This window comes from Eucalyptus grandis, chromosome 2 (assembly GCF_016545825.1).
Source record: "Eucalyptus grandis isolate ANBG69807.140 chromosome 2, ASM1654582v1, whole genome shotgun sequence".
Taxonomy (NCBI): domain Eukaryota; kingdom Viridiplantae; phylum Streptophyta; class Magnoliopsida; order Myrtales; family Myrtaceae; genus Eucalyptus; species Eucalyptus grandis.
In genome coordinates this window covers 55209794-55225447 of record NC_052613.1, presented here as the reverse complement: position 1 = coordinate 55225447, position 15654 = coordinate 55209794, and the positions used below count along the sequence as shown (strand labels likewise).

At 39.9% G+C, this 15654-nt stretch overlaps 1 pseudogene; it reads right to left on the bottom strand.

The window, feature by feature from the left end:
• Positions 1-2006: 2006 nt before the first annotated feature.
• LOC104435706 lies at positions 2007-14759 on the bottom strand (annotated as a pseudogene).
• Between the last annotated feature and the right edge of the window lie 895 nt (positions 14760-15654).

The following is a 15654-nucleotide window of genomic DNA, read 5'->3' as shown; positions in this document are numbered from 1 at the left end:
ATAGTACCCTTACGAGAGGTGTCAGTTTTTGAGTACTTTACGACAATGATTATGCATCTGGAAAATTAAATTGACGAAGTGGATATGATCGATGAGGAAATAAATTTTAGAGCAGCATTCCAAAGAATTTTAATGCAGGCCCACCTAAAATTTTCTTGCAGAGATGTAGAGCCGAAAGGCGCTTTCGAACCAACCAAATCCCAGGGGAGGGACGCGGCGGATCCGCAGTCTTCTAGGCCTTCCCTGTTGGACAACTGAAACCCTAGCAACCCCATTAATTATTTTCTATTGCCTGTCTCTATCCTTGCGCTCGAAATATCATCTCGTTATATATAAAGAAAGGCTAAGAAGGGACACGTATCACGTCTCGATGGAACCAAAGCAGGAACCAACCCTCTTTCTTCCGGGACATTCGACAGTTCGTTGACGACGGATCATGCACGTGCCGTCTGCCGGTCTCCTCCGCCACCGGTTGTTGACGTGCTTCCGCAAGTAGCAGCTGTCCATCTCGGATGTGACCGGGATCGATCGGATCGGATCGGATGGAAGGGCCGGCTATGGAACGATGATGTGACACCCCTATCGTATCGACCCGACCGTTCTTTCAGTGGTCAAGAACCTTGGCAGTATCAAAACCTTCCTCTTTTAGCCATATTCTCTTCCTCCTTCTCGATTGCGCCGTACACAACTTGAAACCAAAGTTTGTAGCTCCTCAATAGTTAGGAAGTACTGACATTCTCTTGGAGTCTTTATGTGGTGTTGGATATTTCTATACGTGTTCGATTCTCGGTCAACACGTATTGAAAAATCCTATATCCAATCAACTTTCTCGATACTTTTCGATTCTCAAATCGAAATTTTTGCATACGAGTTTCTGACACGTAATTCTGATATCGACGTCAATTTTAATAATTCAATAAATGAGAGATCAAAATATATATATACATAAAAAAAAATAAAACATGATAATAAACATAATAAATGGAGAAAGAAAAAAACATAGCATTTTATTCTCTTCCGATTTCCATTTCCCATGACATACAATTCACCCCTTAAGTTTTTTTTTTTTTTTTTCCTTTTCCAACATATCTAACATGCAAGTCCAAAATATAGATGCTTATTTTTTCTTCAAGTTTTATAAATTATTGAAATAGAGTTAAATTTGTCAAATTGAAACAATGAATAATATTAATAAATGGCAGATTAATGTTTTTAATGTATATTCATTCTAGGCTTTTTTAATTATTTATTTATTTATGAATTTGATTCAAATTAATTTGATTAAAATAATCATAAAAATATATAAAAATATTTAATATACAACGTGTCACAACGTATTAGAACTCTCTGTTTTTTTTTTTAAAAATAACGTGTCAGCGTGTCGTGTCGTGTCGCATGTCGTGGTGCTACTTAGCTCAATAGTCCTCCTGCGTGACAAGTTCACTCAACTTGTGATGGAGACCGATTACTTGCTATTGCATATAGCATTCCGCGCATCGGCTTACAAAATTTTTGTATAGTTTGAACTACCAGTTTATGCATTCCAATTAATTTCGTGCTTGAATTTAATAACATTCTCGTTTACATACATTTGGCTTATTTTTCAACCGCGACACGGGCAATCACGCCTTGCATCTGGCATGCGAACATTTTCTCCTACCTAACAAGTAACAAGTGAACCTTTAAAACTGTCGGACAAAACTGTCGGAGCATAACAAAGATGAGATTGTACAGCTTAGAACCAGAAACTCCCCTAACAACGTATTTTCTGCTGAGCCCATATCTAACCACCCGGTATCCTCCCAAGTTCTTCCCTTTAAACCAGTGATGAGTACATGTAATGCCCGCTATTATCAAAGTGTCTGCTCGATAGTCCATGAACTTCTCCGGCGAAAACAAAAAGATACATTAGTGTTCGAAAGGATGAGACTTTTGTTCTTTTGTCATCATGTTTCTCCGGAATCACATCATCAGACAAATACATCGCGTCGCTTCTTCGGATTTGCTTATGGATTCCCCTTTCTCATCATTGCCGTGAACTCGTCATAATTGATTCGTCCATCTGTATGATGCGAGAGCATCCAACATAGCCCCATCAACCAACTCAGAACCATTGATGCTTATGCAAGCCAAGAAAGAAATTGAGCATGATATGTTTCGATAGATCATTTTAAGTGAATAATGTTAATTACTTATCAGTATTTTATGGTATATCAATAACTATCAATTGGAGGCCATTTCACTCACCCCATCACGCATCACTGTAAGAGTCGCTTGTCATAAGTACACTCAAGCAGATAGGGATCAAGAGTTTTTGAATAGTCAATCTGGGATCAATGTGTTTGTTGCGACTTACATTGTCGAAATCAACTTCCAAAATGATTTCGTTGATGTCCCTTCCATTGTGCATGCCGTAATCTCGAAGAGCTTGTTTAAGTTCCTCAGTTGTAACATACCTGTACGCATCACTAAAAGAGTTTACTATAACCTGCGAGATTAGAACCTTCTAGAACTTTTGCTGCATCCAGAAGCAACTTCCAATGCTTGATCTATAAAACATACAAGATCTTCATTGGTTCTATAAAAGACTCAGCAGTTTTTTTGTGGGTTTCGCTCACTTAAACCTACAGCAATGAGCCTGTATTGTTCTTGTAATTGGACAATCAATTGAACCTATTCAAAACTTCTTAGACAATCAATTGAACCTATTCAAAACTTCTTAGGACTCGTACCCACTGTTGTCCTTATCGAAAAACTGGCAGTGTATGATATTGCTAGTATGAGTACCTAAAGGGGGTGAATAGGTATATAAAGAATTTTTCTCAAGCAATTGCACAATACTAGACAGTTGAAGGAAACGATAATCAAAGTAAGACTGAGAGAAGAGAAAATTGAACACGCGGTTTATAGTGGTTCAGCTTATATCAAGCCTACGTCCACTATTCTTCACCGACACCTATTGGCTGGATTCCACTATGAACAAGAGAGAGGTTACAGCACGCTTTGCCTTGATTCCACAAAGTATAGATGTTCTACCACACCTCCTCAAGATTTTTCACAAATATAGACTCTCTCTTTCGTATACAAGTATTCGCTCAAAGGATTTGTCTAAACAAAAAGGAGCTTCAGACTTTGGAATTCTTCTATCGCGCACACCTTGAACAACTAAGACAGTCTTCCTTATATACTCTTTTATGCCATCATACCTGTTGGCACTTACCAAAGGAATTCCTCCAATCTACCCGTTGGACGAAATCAATTAGGAAGATTGTTCAAGCTATTAAAGGAACGTGTTGATAGCCCATCAATCATGTTCGCCCATACAATCGGGATCTCGGTTTCCATAAGCGAGAACATTCCAATAATATTTAGGCAATCACCGGATCTTCAATTATCGAATCAATCTTCGATCAATCAAAGGACTCCGTTTATGTCTTCTCCAGCCATGAGATCTTCTCCAGTTGATAAGGTTAAATCCTTAACGAAACATCCATTCTCGGGATAACCTTTCTTCAACGGATTAGTGACTGTCAATGAGGATAGACTTTGAGTCTTGAGTCTGGCTGTCCCAAGGTCTTCAGACTTTAAATAGCATAGTCTGCAAGCCTTCGGACTAGATTGATAGAAACGATTTGTCAACTTCAAAATACTTTAAGAAGATTTCTCCAACAATCTCCCCCTTTTTGATGGTGACAAAACTTTCCTGCAGATTTGGATATCTTTGACCTGCAAAACATTTCTCAAACACATATGCATATCTTATAGAGATAAATGGCTAACAGAATAACACTAGAATCTGCAACACGAAAATAGGTTAGTCGGTATATGATGAAGCCATTTATAAGATATCAATATTGGTTAATAGAAGCGAGTCAAGTCCAAGTCTAGTTCGGTTCTCATCCGACACAAACCAAAGTCAAACAGATTCAAACCACAAAACAATCCAACAAACAATTAAAAGTTTAATGAATGAAAGGTTTTTGATCAAATCTTGCATCTCTCCCCTTTTTGTCATCATTAAAAAGGATGAGATGAAGTTAAGATTGCTTGGGAACGCGGACAAGCTGGAAATCTTCCATAGGCGAACGATGCCTTCCAGCCTTTTAAAGTCTTCCTTTAGCTGTGCAATCTCCTCACTCTTGGCATTGGCCTGATTCGAACGAGAGAGGGCTTGCATTTTATCATTCAATGAACAGGAAGAAGCTTGACCTTCATTCTTCAAGCTTTGAACTTCGCATCCCAAGGCATAAATCGACCTCGCATCTCCAAAAGAATATCCATGATTCTCGCGAAAATCTGCTCCATTATCGTTTGAGTACTTGCTTCGGCTCGATCGATGGAGTAAATGACGATGGTAGATCAGCATAGTCTTGCGGGTTTGGCGATGAAACTTCATGACCTTCTTTCGGAAATTGAGATGCATAAACATCCTCTCGGGTCTGCTGGTGAGCGACTGACTCCTTCACTTGCATCAGGACATGAAGACTTCACACCTTTCTCCTGATCTCCCCCTGTTTCCATGCCTACAGGTGGAGAAGAGTGTTCTTCAAGTTCTCCTTCTTCTCTTCTTTCTTCTTCGGGTCTTTCCTCCCTGTTTCTTTTTCAGCTTCTATTTCTTCTTCTTCCTTCTCCTCTGCTTCTTTCGTCATTTGCTCCGATTCTTTCTGTGGAACAAGACGACTTAAATTCTTCAAAGCCAATGCAGAGATGGTGATGTCTTCCTCATCATCTTCATCCTCAACAAGGAGAGCTCTTCTTCTCTTGGATGGAGCAACCATGGGCTCCTTCCCTTTTCTTTTAGCTGCGAAGATATTTGATGAGATTTTGCGGGAGTCTTCTCCTTGAATTTCTCCAACTCCTTGCTCGGTTCCTTCGGACGCATTTTGGTCACCATTTTCAGACCTACCACCATATGATCGCATGGTCAAACACAAAAGATTTGTGGAGGCTGAATATTCGATGTCTCGAATAACTTCGTAACAAGGCTTGGGTAAGGGAGTTGACCTCGTCCTTCATCATTGCTCTATACATGTGAAACATCACAAAGTGTGAGGGAGAGAAAACCTTTTCCAAAGAGAATGGCATACATCAGCTTGGCCTCCGAACTTGAAACATCGAGTCTTGGAAGTTGATTTCGGTCGGAGGCAATTAATCACAATCTTGTGAAGCAAGATGTTGAATGCACCCATCCTTAAGTAGGTAATCTTTTCATCTGTTCCCCGTCCTTCACCGGTTCAAGAGTGGCTCGAGCAATGGAAACTTTGATTGGTTGATATCTTCCTCTTTCGACTTCTAACACATCCGCCAAAGCATATTCATATCCACAACATAATCTTGGTCTTTAACGCTGAACGAGAATCTATTCGCATCCAAAAAGCTTAGATTTGAATAGAAATATGCAGTTAATTCAAAGATAGGCCTCGTAGAGTCGGAGCGGTAACTTTTTAAGTTGAAGATAACCGAACTTTTCCCTCAAGTTCATATTCACAGCATCCAGAAAATCAAAATCTACACTCCTAGGATTTATTACCCCACGCTTCAGCAATTTCGAGTACAGATCCTTTTGCTCATTTGATCCGAACAAATCTCCCTTTTTCCTTGATTATCAACCGCAACACCCATTTTCGGTTGGAATTGACTGTATAATTTATCATCATCATTCCCATCTACAGGATTCGGCCCCCAGTCACGAGGATCACTTGGGATATTCGCAAGGGTTTCCTTAGCCACCCATTTTCGAGCAATTCCCAAACTTTCCATTTTTTTCAGAAAGATATATTCGTTCCCATGTCCTTTGTCTTTAAGAAAATCATCAATGTAGTTCAAAGGAGTACAAATTCCTTTTAGGGCACGATATAACGGTAAATATAAGCGGGCTTTTGAACTCTTACAGTGTCTCGCATCCTCGATGATTTCTTCCCGTTGTTGATGATCAACGCCTTGAGGACTAGATGGAGGAGAATGACGCTGTTGAGAATGTTGTGGGCTCGCTTGCTATTCCGGGAGTCACTTCATCTTCGTAAGATCGAAGTGCGTAGGCCCCTCACTCATCCGCCGTGGTCCCCTGCTTGCAATTCTCGAAGACTTTCTTGAAGATGACATCTTTCTCAGTTTTTGGAAGATTTCTTGCTTGACTTTCCCAGGAAATATGACAACTTTTTGAGGATTAAACGAAGAAGACAAACGGGAATGGAAGATCGATGCTTTCTAGGGTTTGAGAAAAGTGAAGAGGAATAGACAGTTCACGATTGGTTAAAAAGAGGGATAAGCGAACCGTCATAAAGGAAATAAAAATATGCATTTTCAAAATAACTGTCTTTTTCCGCAAAAATAGCCATTTCAAAAATAACTTCCTTTTTGAAAATGAAACGATACAATATTTACGTCAATTAAATATAGCAACAATTTAAACACGGTCGATGATCGTACCTTTTCAAAATGAGATTCAAGAGAGAAAGACTTACGGTCGACGGACGTACCAAGACTGTCTTTCGATAAAGTCTTGTAAGTCGAGTCCGAAAGTCTTTAGACTTTGATATCCTCATACCTCAAAATGTTGAGTCTGGAGCGTATAGACTCAAATTGATTTTTCTCCAAAGGCTTTGTGAATATATCCGCCAGTTGATTCTTTGAGTCAACAAATTGAATTGAAACATCTTCATTTTGAACATGGTCTCTAATAAAGTGATGTCGAATCTCTATATGCTTTGCTCTTGAGTGGAGAATTGGATTTTTTGGTAAGGTTGATAGCGCTGGTGTTGTCGCAATTAATCTCCGTGCATGAGTCTTCAATTTCAAAGTCTCTTAGCTGTTGTTTTATCCATAGAATTTGCGAACAGCAGCTTCCTGGGGCTACATACTCTTCGTTGTTGAAAGAGACACAAGTGCTTTGTTTCCTTGAAAACCAAGACACCGCCCCGCTTCCAAGCAACCGGCAGTTCCCGAAGTGCTCTTTCTATCAACTCTGCAACCGGCCAAATCTGCGTCTGAATATCCCAGAAGATTAAAGTCTCCTTTCTTAGGATACCAAAGACCGATGCTTGATGATGAAGCAACGTATTTAATGATGCGTTTCGCAGCACTGAGATGGGATTCTCTAGGATCTAATTGAAACCTTGCACGAGATGCAAACACTCAACAAAATGTCGTCTAGAAGCGTAAGATAAAGAAGTGAACCAATGATGCTCTGTACATGCTTTTGATCAACTTTCTTCCCTTCTTCATCTTTGTCTATCTTCAAAGAACTTGACATCGGTATGTCGGTCTTTTTGCACTTTTCCAGTCCAAATCTTTTGACAAGATCATTAACATATTTTTCTTGATAAATAAAAGTTCCTTCCTTCAATTGTTTTACTTGAAGACCAAGAAAGAATGTTAACTCTCCCATCATACTCATTTCAAATTCATCCGCATAGACTTAGAAAATTTCTTGCACAGATTTTCATTAGAAGATCCGAAAATAATGTCATCCACATATATTTGAACAAGTAAGAAACTTTTGTTCTCCTTTTTAATAAATAAAGTCGTATCTACTTTACCTTTGGCAAAACCATTTTGTATTAAAAACTTATTTAATGTCGTACCAAGCTCGAGGTGCTTGCTTTAAACCATACAAAGCCTTTTCGTCTAAAGACCGAGTCTGGTTTCTTTGGGTCTTCAAACCCGGTGGTTGTTCCACATAAACTTCCTCTTGGATAAATCCATTTAGGAAAGCGCTTTTGACGTCCATTTGAAATAACCTGAAATTCTTATAACAAGCAAACGCAAGTAACAGTCGAATAGCTTCTAACCTTGCTACTGGAGCGTAAGTCTCATCATAGTCTATTCCTTCTTCTTGCGTATATCCCTTGGCCACGAGTCTTGCTTTGTTTCGTACGACTTTTCCTTTCTCATTCATCTTGTTTCTGAACACCCATTTAGCTCCAATAATAGTTTTACCTTTTGGTTTGGATGTCAATTCCCGGACATCATTAATGCTGAACTGTTTGAGCTCTTCTTGCATAGCCTCAATCCAGCTTTCATCAGATAAAGCTTCTTCTATGCTTTTTGGTTCAATTTCAGAAACAAGAGCCACAGCACTAGACTCTTCTCACCTTTTGGATCTGGTGCGAATTCCTTCATTCATTTCGCCGATTATAAGATCTTTGGGATGACCGGACTTATGCTTCCAGTTACTCATTGATCCGTCTGGGTTGATGATCTCTTTCTTTGTTTGGATCTTCACGAACATCCGAAGCTGGTTTTCCAGTCCGAGATGCTTCTTGAGTTGTAAGCTTTGGAAGATCTGGAGCGGGTTCGAGACTCTTCTTGATGAGTCGACTTGATTCATCTTGCGTTGAGTCTTGAAATTTGACATTCATTGACTCCTCCACAAACGGTTCTTCTTGTTATAGACTCGAAGGCTTTGCTTGATGTAGAATATCCAAGGAAGATACCTTCATCCGATCTTTCTTCAAACTTACCAACTCGATCATTTGCATTTTTCAATATAAAACATTTGCAACCGAATACATGAAAGTATGAAACAATAGGCTTTTTATCTTTGAACAATTCGAAAGGGGTTTTCTCTAGAATAGGTCTTAAGAAGACTCTATTGATGATATAACAAGCTGTTGAAATGAGCCTTCAGCCCAAAATCGTGAAGAAATCTTGCTTTCAATTAAAAGAGTTCTAGCCATTTCTGAAGAGATCTGTTCTTTCTTTCCACAACTCCATTTTGCTGAGAAGTATATGGAGAGGAGAACACATGATTAACGCCAGATTCATCACAAAATTTTGTAAATTCTTGATTTTCGAATTCACCTCCATGATCTGTTCTTATACTTGAGATAACACATCCTTTTTCATTTTGAACCTTTTTAGCAAACTTTTCAAAATACGAGAAGGTTTCAGATTTACTTGCAAGGAAATATACCCAAGTAAAACGGGAGCAATCATCCACAATTACTAGGCAATATTTCTTACCTCCAATACTCTGTGTTCTGGTTGGTCCGAAGAGATCCATATGCAGCAACTGTAGTACATGATTAGTAGAGACATGATTTATTGGCTTGAATGAATTTCTTACCGCTTTCCCTGAATACATGGAGTGCATGGATCAGTCTTTTAATAAGGTAATTTGGGTAGTCCTCGAACAAGTCGTTTTGATGAGATTTTGGCTAATTGCTTCATGTTGACATGACCAAGCTTTCGTGCCATAAGCTTGCTTCGTCTTGAATTGAGATAAAACATTGCGATTCATTTGGTTTCACATCCGTAAGATAAATGTTTCCATGTCTACGACCCATGAAGGATCGAGTAGAGTCTTTGCGATTCCGTAACATATTCCTTCTTGAAAAAGATCTTGAAACCAAGTATCACACAATTGACTAATGCTGAGAAGATTGTAATTGAGTCCTTCCACTAAGGAAACATTACTTATTGTGAGATTTCCAATTTTCACAGTTCCAAATCCCACAATACTCCCTTTGCTGTTTCCTCTAAATGAAAATTTTCCACCATTTACTTGAGCAATCTTTATAAAACAATTTGAGTCTCCCGTCATGTGTCTTGAGCATCCACTTTGTCAAGATACCACTTTACCTTTTTCTTGACGGTGACCTGCATTTAAAAAGAGTCTCAAGCTTTCTTTGGTACCCAAACTTTCTTGGGTCCTTTGGTGTTAGTAACATAAGCGGTATTAGCCCATAATTTCTTAACAGGTTTCCAAACCATAGGACACTCTTTTTCAAAGTGATCCGGACTGTTGCATTTTGAACATCTGAGAGTATTTCTACCTACAGATTTTACAAAAACTTTCTTGAAGTGATTTTTGTAAACCTCTTTCGAGAGTCTTTTCTTAATTCTTTCTTTTAATTTAGGAAAATCAATCAAGGGAATTGTTTCTCAGTTTGTCATACCTAGACCGGACTTATTGAAGTAAGGTCTTTGAGCTAAAAGAATTTTCTCAAGTTTTTCAAACCCTATTGAAAATTTCTTTGAGATATTTGATAAGTCTGTTTTTAAAAGAGCATTTTCTTTTAAAAGATTATCTTCATTTTCTTTAAGAGTGGAAACAGTCAAGTCTAGACTTTTAACTCTTTCTACTAAAACATTTTCCTTTTGCTTTAGAGCTGAGTTTTCTTTTTTCAGTTTGGAAATTCTTTTGAGAGAAGTCTTAAGACTGAAACACAGTTCATCAATGTATTTAGAAACTTTGACGGGAATTTTAAAATTACTTGCCTCAAATTCACCGTCTCGAGTCGATCCAGTCCGAGTCCGATTGTGCCATCGACATAGATTGGCATATTCATTATCACTTTCTTCACACTCGTGTCACCGTGTTTCGACTTTGAGAGCTTTTCGAAATCTTTCAGCTTTTCCTTTCTTCTTCTTCAGAAGAGGACAGTTGGGTTTGATGTGTCCCTTTTTCTTACATTCAAAGCAGACTATGTCTTTGTTTGGTTCCTCATCATCAACAAACTTGGTCTGCTGTCTTTGAAAGCTTTGTTTCTTTGAGTTGAACCTTCTTCCTTTTCTATTCAGTTTTCGAATCTTCTTATCATGAGAGCAAGCTCCTCATCGTCCATATCTTCTTGAATCGTATCATCAGAATCATCATTTGATTTTAATGCAATGGATTTCTTACCTTTTGGATCTTCATCTTCATTGATCCGTTCCACTTCATAAGACCGAAGAGTTCCAATTAGCTCGTCGACGATAGTGGCATAATTCTTTGCGTCTCTCTTAACGAAGTCTTTATGTGATTCCAATCCTCGGAGAGTCCACGCAGTAGCTTGTTTACCTTCATGGGATCGAAGTTGGTTGACCTTGATTTTCAAGACCATTCACAATATCCGTAAACGACTAAACATGTCGATATAGATTCTCCTGGTTTCATTCGAAGGCTTCGTATTGACCGAGAAGAATGTTGATTCTTGTTTCCTTCACTCGTCTGTTCCTTCATAAGTGATATGCAATCTGTCCCAAACTTCTTTTGCTGTACCACAAGAAGATATTCTATTATATTCAGTTGGTGATAAAGCACAATATAAGGAGTAAATTGCTTTTGCATCGAGTGCTTGTCTCTTGATTATTTCTTCCCGAGATATTCCGCTGGTTTCATCGGTTTCTTTTCCTCTTTCGTAGACTCGATGCAAAGTGGTAGGAGTAATTCCTTTTCTACAACGTCCCATTCCAGAGGATCCTTTGATCGAAGGAAAGCTTTCATCTTGTTCTTCCGGATGTTGTAATCCTTTCCATCAAAGTAGGGTGGTCTGGTATTGCTTTGCCCTTCCATCAGCCCTGGTGCTAGCATACTAGCCATGGATCTTTTACTACGAAGTAAAACACTTCAAATAAAGTAAGTACACGAGCTCTGATACCAATTGATATTGCTAGTATGAGTACCTAGAGGGGGGTGAATAGGTATATAAGGAATTTTTCTCAAGCAATTGCACAATACTAGACAATTGAAGGAAACGATAATCAAAGTAAGACTGAGAGAAGAGAAAATTGAACATGCGGTTTATAGTGGTTCAGCTTATATCAAGCCTACGTCCACTCTTCTTCACTAATGACCTATTGGCTGGATTCCACTATGAACAAGAGAGAGGTTACAAAGACACAGCTTTGCCTTGATTCCACAAAAAGTATAGATGTTCTACCACACCTCCTCAAGATTTCTCACAAATATAGACTATCTCTTTCGTATACAAGTATTCGCTCAAAAAATTTGTCTAAACAAAAAGGAGCTTTAGACTTTGGAATTCTTCTATCGCGCACACCTTGAACAACTAAGACAGTCTTCCTTATATACTCCTTTATGCCATCATACCCGTTGGCACTTACCAAAGGAATTCCTCCAATCTACCCGTTGGACGGAATCAATTAGGAAGATTGTTCAAGCTATTAAAGGAACGTGTTGATAGTCCATCAATCATGTTCGCCCATACAATCGGGATCTCGGTTTCCATAAGCGTAACCTTCCAATAATATTTAGGCAATCACCGGATCTTCAATTATCAAATCAATCTTCGATCAATCAAAGGACTCCGTTTATGTCTTCTCCAACCATGAGATCTTCTCCAGTTGATAAGGTTAAATCCTTAACGAAACATCCAGTTCTGGATAACCTTTCTTCAACGGATTAGTGACTGTCAATGAGGATAGACTTTGAGTCTTGAGTCTGGCTGTCCCAAGGTCTTCAGACTTTAAATAGCATAATCTGCAAGCCTTCAGACTAGACTGATAGAAACGATTTGTCAACTTCAAAATACTTCAAGAAGATTTCTCCAACAGTGTAAAGATGCTCTTCCCTTTGTCCATCCGGTTCATGTGCATCGTTGCTGTAATAAATTCATCGTAATTTATGGTCCCATAAACATCAGCATCGGCCTTCATCCAAGGAAAGAGCAAAACACAGAGAAGAGAAGGTATTAGCATGTTTATGCATGCGAACATGTATTCAGTTGCATGAATAATGGTAGCACCCACGTTCGATGTGATCAGTCTCCGCCGATGCCGAATGATATTGACAACTAAGAGTTGACTTATAGCTTCCATCAATTGTTTAACTTCGTACTCCGACAGCTTCGTCCCTTGCTTCGAGAGCCCTTGCTTCAACTCCTCTAGTGTTATTGTACCGCTATTGTCGGTATCCATGCCCCTGAACATATCTCCTTCAATCCTCTTATCTCTTCCTTTGAAAGACATCCAACGATGACCTATGGTGTTGAATTGAAAGAATCCAAGAATCAGTACGAGCAGAAACATCTAGCCACTAAATTTGGTAATTTAGCACCCTCTTTCAGTCCATCACTCAATTAGTACCCGAAGAGCTACTTTCTTGAACTTGTTCATCGCTCTAAATTGCTTGAGGCGATCCAACACCACGTTGTCAAGAGGGGTATCGGGTGCTTCTCCATCCTCCTTGATCCATGGGTGATCTATTAAAATGTTTGGCGATAATATCATGTCATTAGAACAAGACAGTGCAGAAATGTACCTAACCACGATTCTTGCAGTTGCAACATAAATAAACTTACTTCATATTGAAACATTTCTGATTTTTTTTTTTTAATATTTGATGGGCCAACTTAAACCCGTCCGCCCATGTTGGGCTAAAACCCAGCCCGGAAGTGAAGGGCCATAAAAGAGTGCGGTTACTGTAATATATATATATAATGGGTATATTTGTACAATTGCATTTTCAGAAGAGAAATACGTTTTCTTTATTCTCCCCCCTTGAAAAAGTACGCGCTCTCTTGACAAATGGACTCCAAGGCTTCAAAGAATTCCTCAAAAACTGTGACGATACTTATTCTATGGCAATTAATGTATGTCCGACTTCGTGATATGCCTTTGATTGGTGTAACATGTTTTTTCTGAATACGTTTTTCGCTTTTCGTTTTTCGGTATTCGATCGTATGAGTATCGAATCGATTTTTAGGAATTTGTTTTCCCTACAATTTCTTTGCAAAAATACTTACTAAGAACTTCGAAAGCTTTTAGCCTCTGTTTAGGATCAGATTTTAACATCTTGCGGATGAGATCCTTTGCCCCCGGCGAGATCAATGGCCACGGATCACTGCTAAAATCAAGGTGGCCACGTAAGATCGCATTGAAAATCCGGGTTTCTGACTCTGTCCATGCAAAGCATCTCATTTTAAGCATCATAATGAGAAACTTGTATTCCTTGAATTGATTGCCGACTCAGTTGGACGGTCTTGAAGTTGATTGATTTAAGATGTGAAATGAACAAAAAGACAAGGAAAAGCCGGAAGTCGACAGTGGCCATCTTTACCAGCCCAAAAAGGAGGAGCTCCACAGAAGAATATATAGCATCACGCCAACACTCCAAATGTCAACTTCCGGCCCGTATTTCCTCTTCAAAACTTCCGGTGCAATGTAATATGCACTTCCAACTACATCTTGAATGTATCTCCTGCCCAAAGAACAGTAAAACGAGCTGACGTAATACTTGTTTCTCTCATTAGCCACGATTCAGCGAATGGAAAACCGGTCATTCTAGTACTAATTGACTAGAAGATCGTAAGCTACTTGAGCCTGAGCAAACCAGAAACTCGCTATCTTTCCCACTTTGGAAATCACTGGCTTTCATCAGGAACGTGAAAAAATGTGACTAGAGGATTAAGAGGCCAACCTGGCTTGAAGAACACTGATAGACCGAAATCGGTGGCCTTAAGTGGCGAGTCCTCGTCCTTGTTCAACAGAAGGAAATTCTCGAGCTTGAGGTCCCGATGAATGACCCTCATAGAGTGACACGTGTGCGTAATCTGAACAATCGTCCTGAGCGGTGATGCGGTGGCATGCTCCGTGTAATTCCGCTTGTTTATGATCTGGTCGAACAGCTCCCCGCCGGCGCACAGCTCCATCACCAAGTGAACCGAGCGCTTGTCCTCATAAGCCCCCTTCAGCTCCACAATGTTGGGCTGGCCAGCCAGGTGGTGCATGATCTGGACCTCCCTCCTCACGTCCTCAATGTCCTCCTTGCTCACAACCTTCCACTTGGCGATCATCTTGCAAGCAAGCTGCTCGCCGTTCGCCTTGTCGGTACACAAGTACATGATGCCAAATTGTCCCCGGCCAAGCTCTTTGCCTATCGAGTACATGGCCTTGACGTCCTCCATCGGCCGGTTGAGGACGATGCCGAGCGAGGCTGGCTTGGAGGGCTTGGAATTCAGGGTTGCCATCTTTGGCGGGACGAGCACATTATTGTTCGGGGTGGCATTGCCCTCTGGATTGCTCGCATTCTCCATGACCCCACTTTTTGTAGGTTCCCCTTCGGGGCACCGCGACCAATGACTCCTAAGCAGCAGTTGCCCATACCGGGCGGACTAGGCAAGGACCGGACCAGGCGTTGTTGGGTCAATTAGGAACTTTTTGGGATTAACGGATTCCCAAAAATCGGATTCGACACTAAATCGAACCCCTAAAATGAATGCGGAAGACAAGTCCGGGAAAATCACGTATCACCGATCGTAAAGCACACCACAGATTCGAGCGTACCTTGTTAGCCACAGATTAAACACCAACGCCGATATGAGGAAAAGAATTTGGCCATGTTCGATCCGATGACGCCAATTCGCCTTGAAGGGAAGAAAAAAGTTGCCTTATGCTTACTGTTTTTCCTTTTTGTTGGAGAGCAAGGGAGAGGGACGTACGTACGTTAAATGCCAAAAGGTACGTTCTCCCTCTCTCTCCTCCTGTATATACGTCCTCTCTAAAATACAAACGTACCCCTTCGTCCATGGGCCCTAATCCTGTGGGCCGGGCTTTTAGGCCCACATGGGCGGACGGGCCTTAAGCCCAACATTAAAAACCATCATCTCGCCGAACAGGATTCTTTTTACCTCTCTTCAACATTCATACCGGTGAATAATCCGTGCAACCAGCATACTTTGAGAGCTCGTTGCTATACATCTGTTAGGAATATATAACAGCTCATAATGGGCATCACACTTTGAGTAGATTTAGTATGCAGTACCCTAGATCGATCAATCACATTTATAACTCTCTTGATCTCTTTTAAACAATGATATATATATATTGTATTCACAATTATGATTATCCCAAAGACAATCATAATTGATCGACCAGTGAACACAAAACTTAGAATGTGATTCTCTATATTCGATCTTCCTCTTTCCTTCA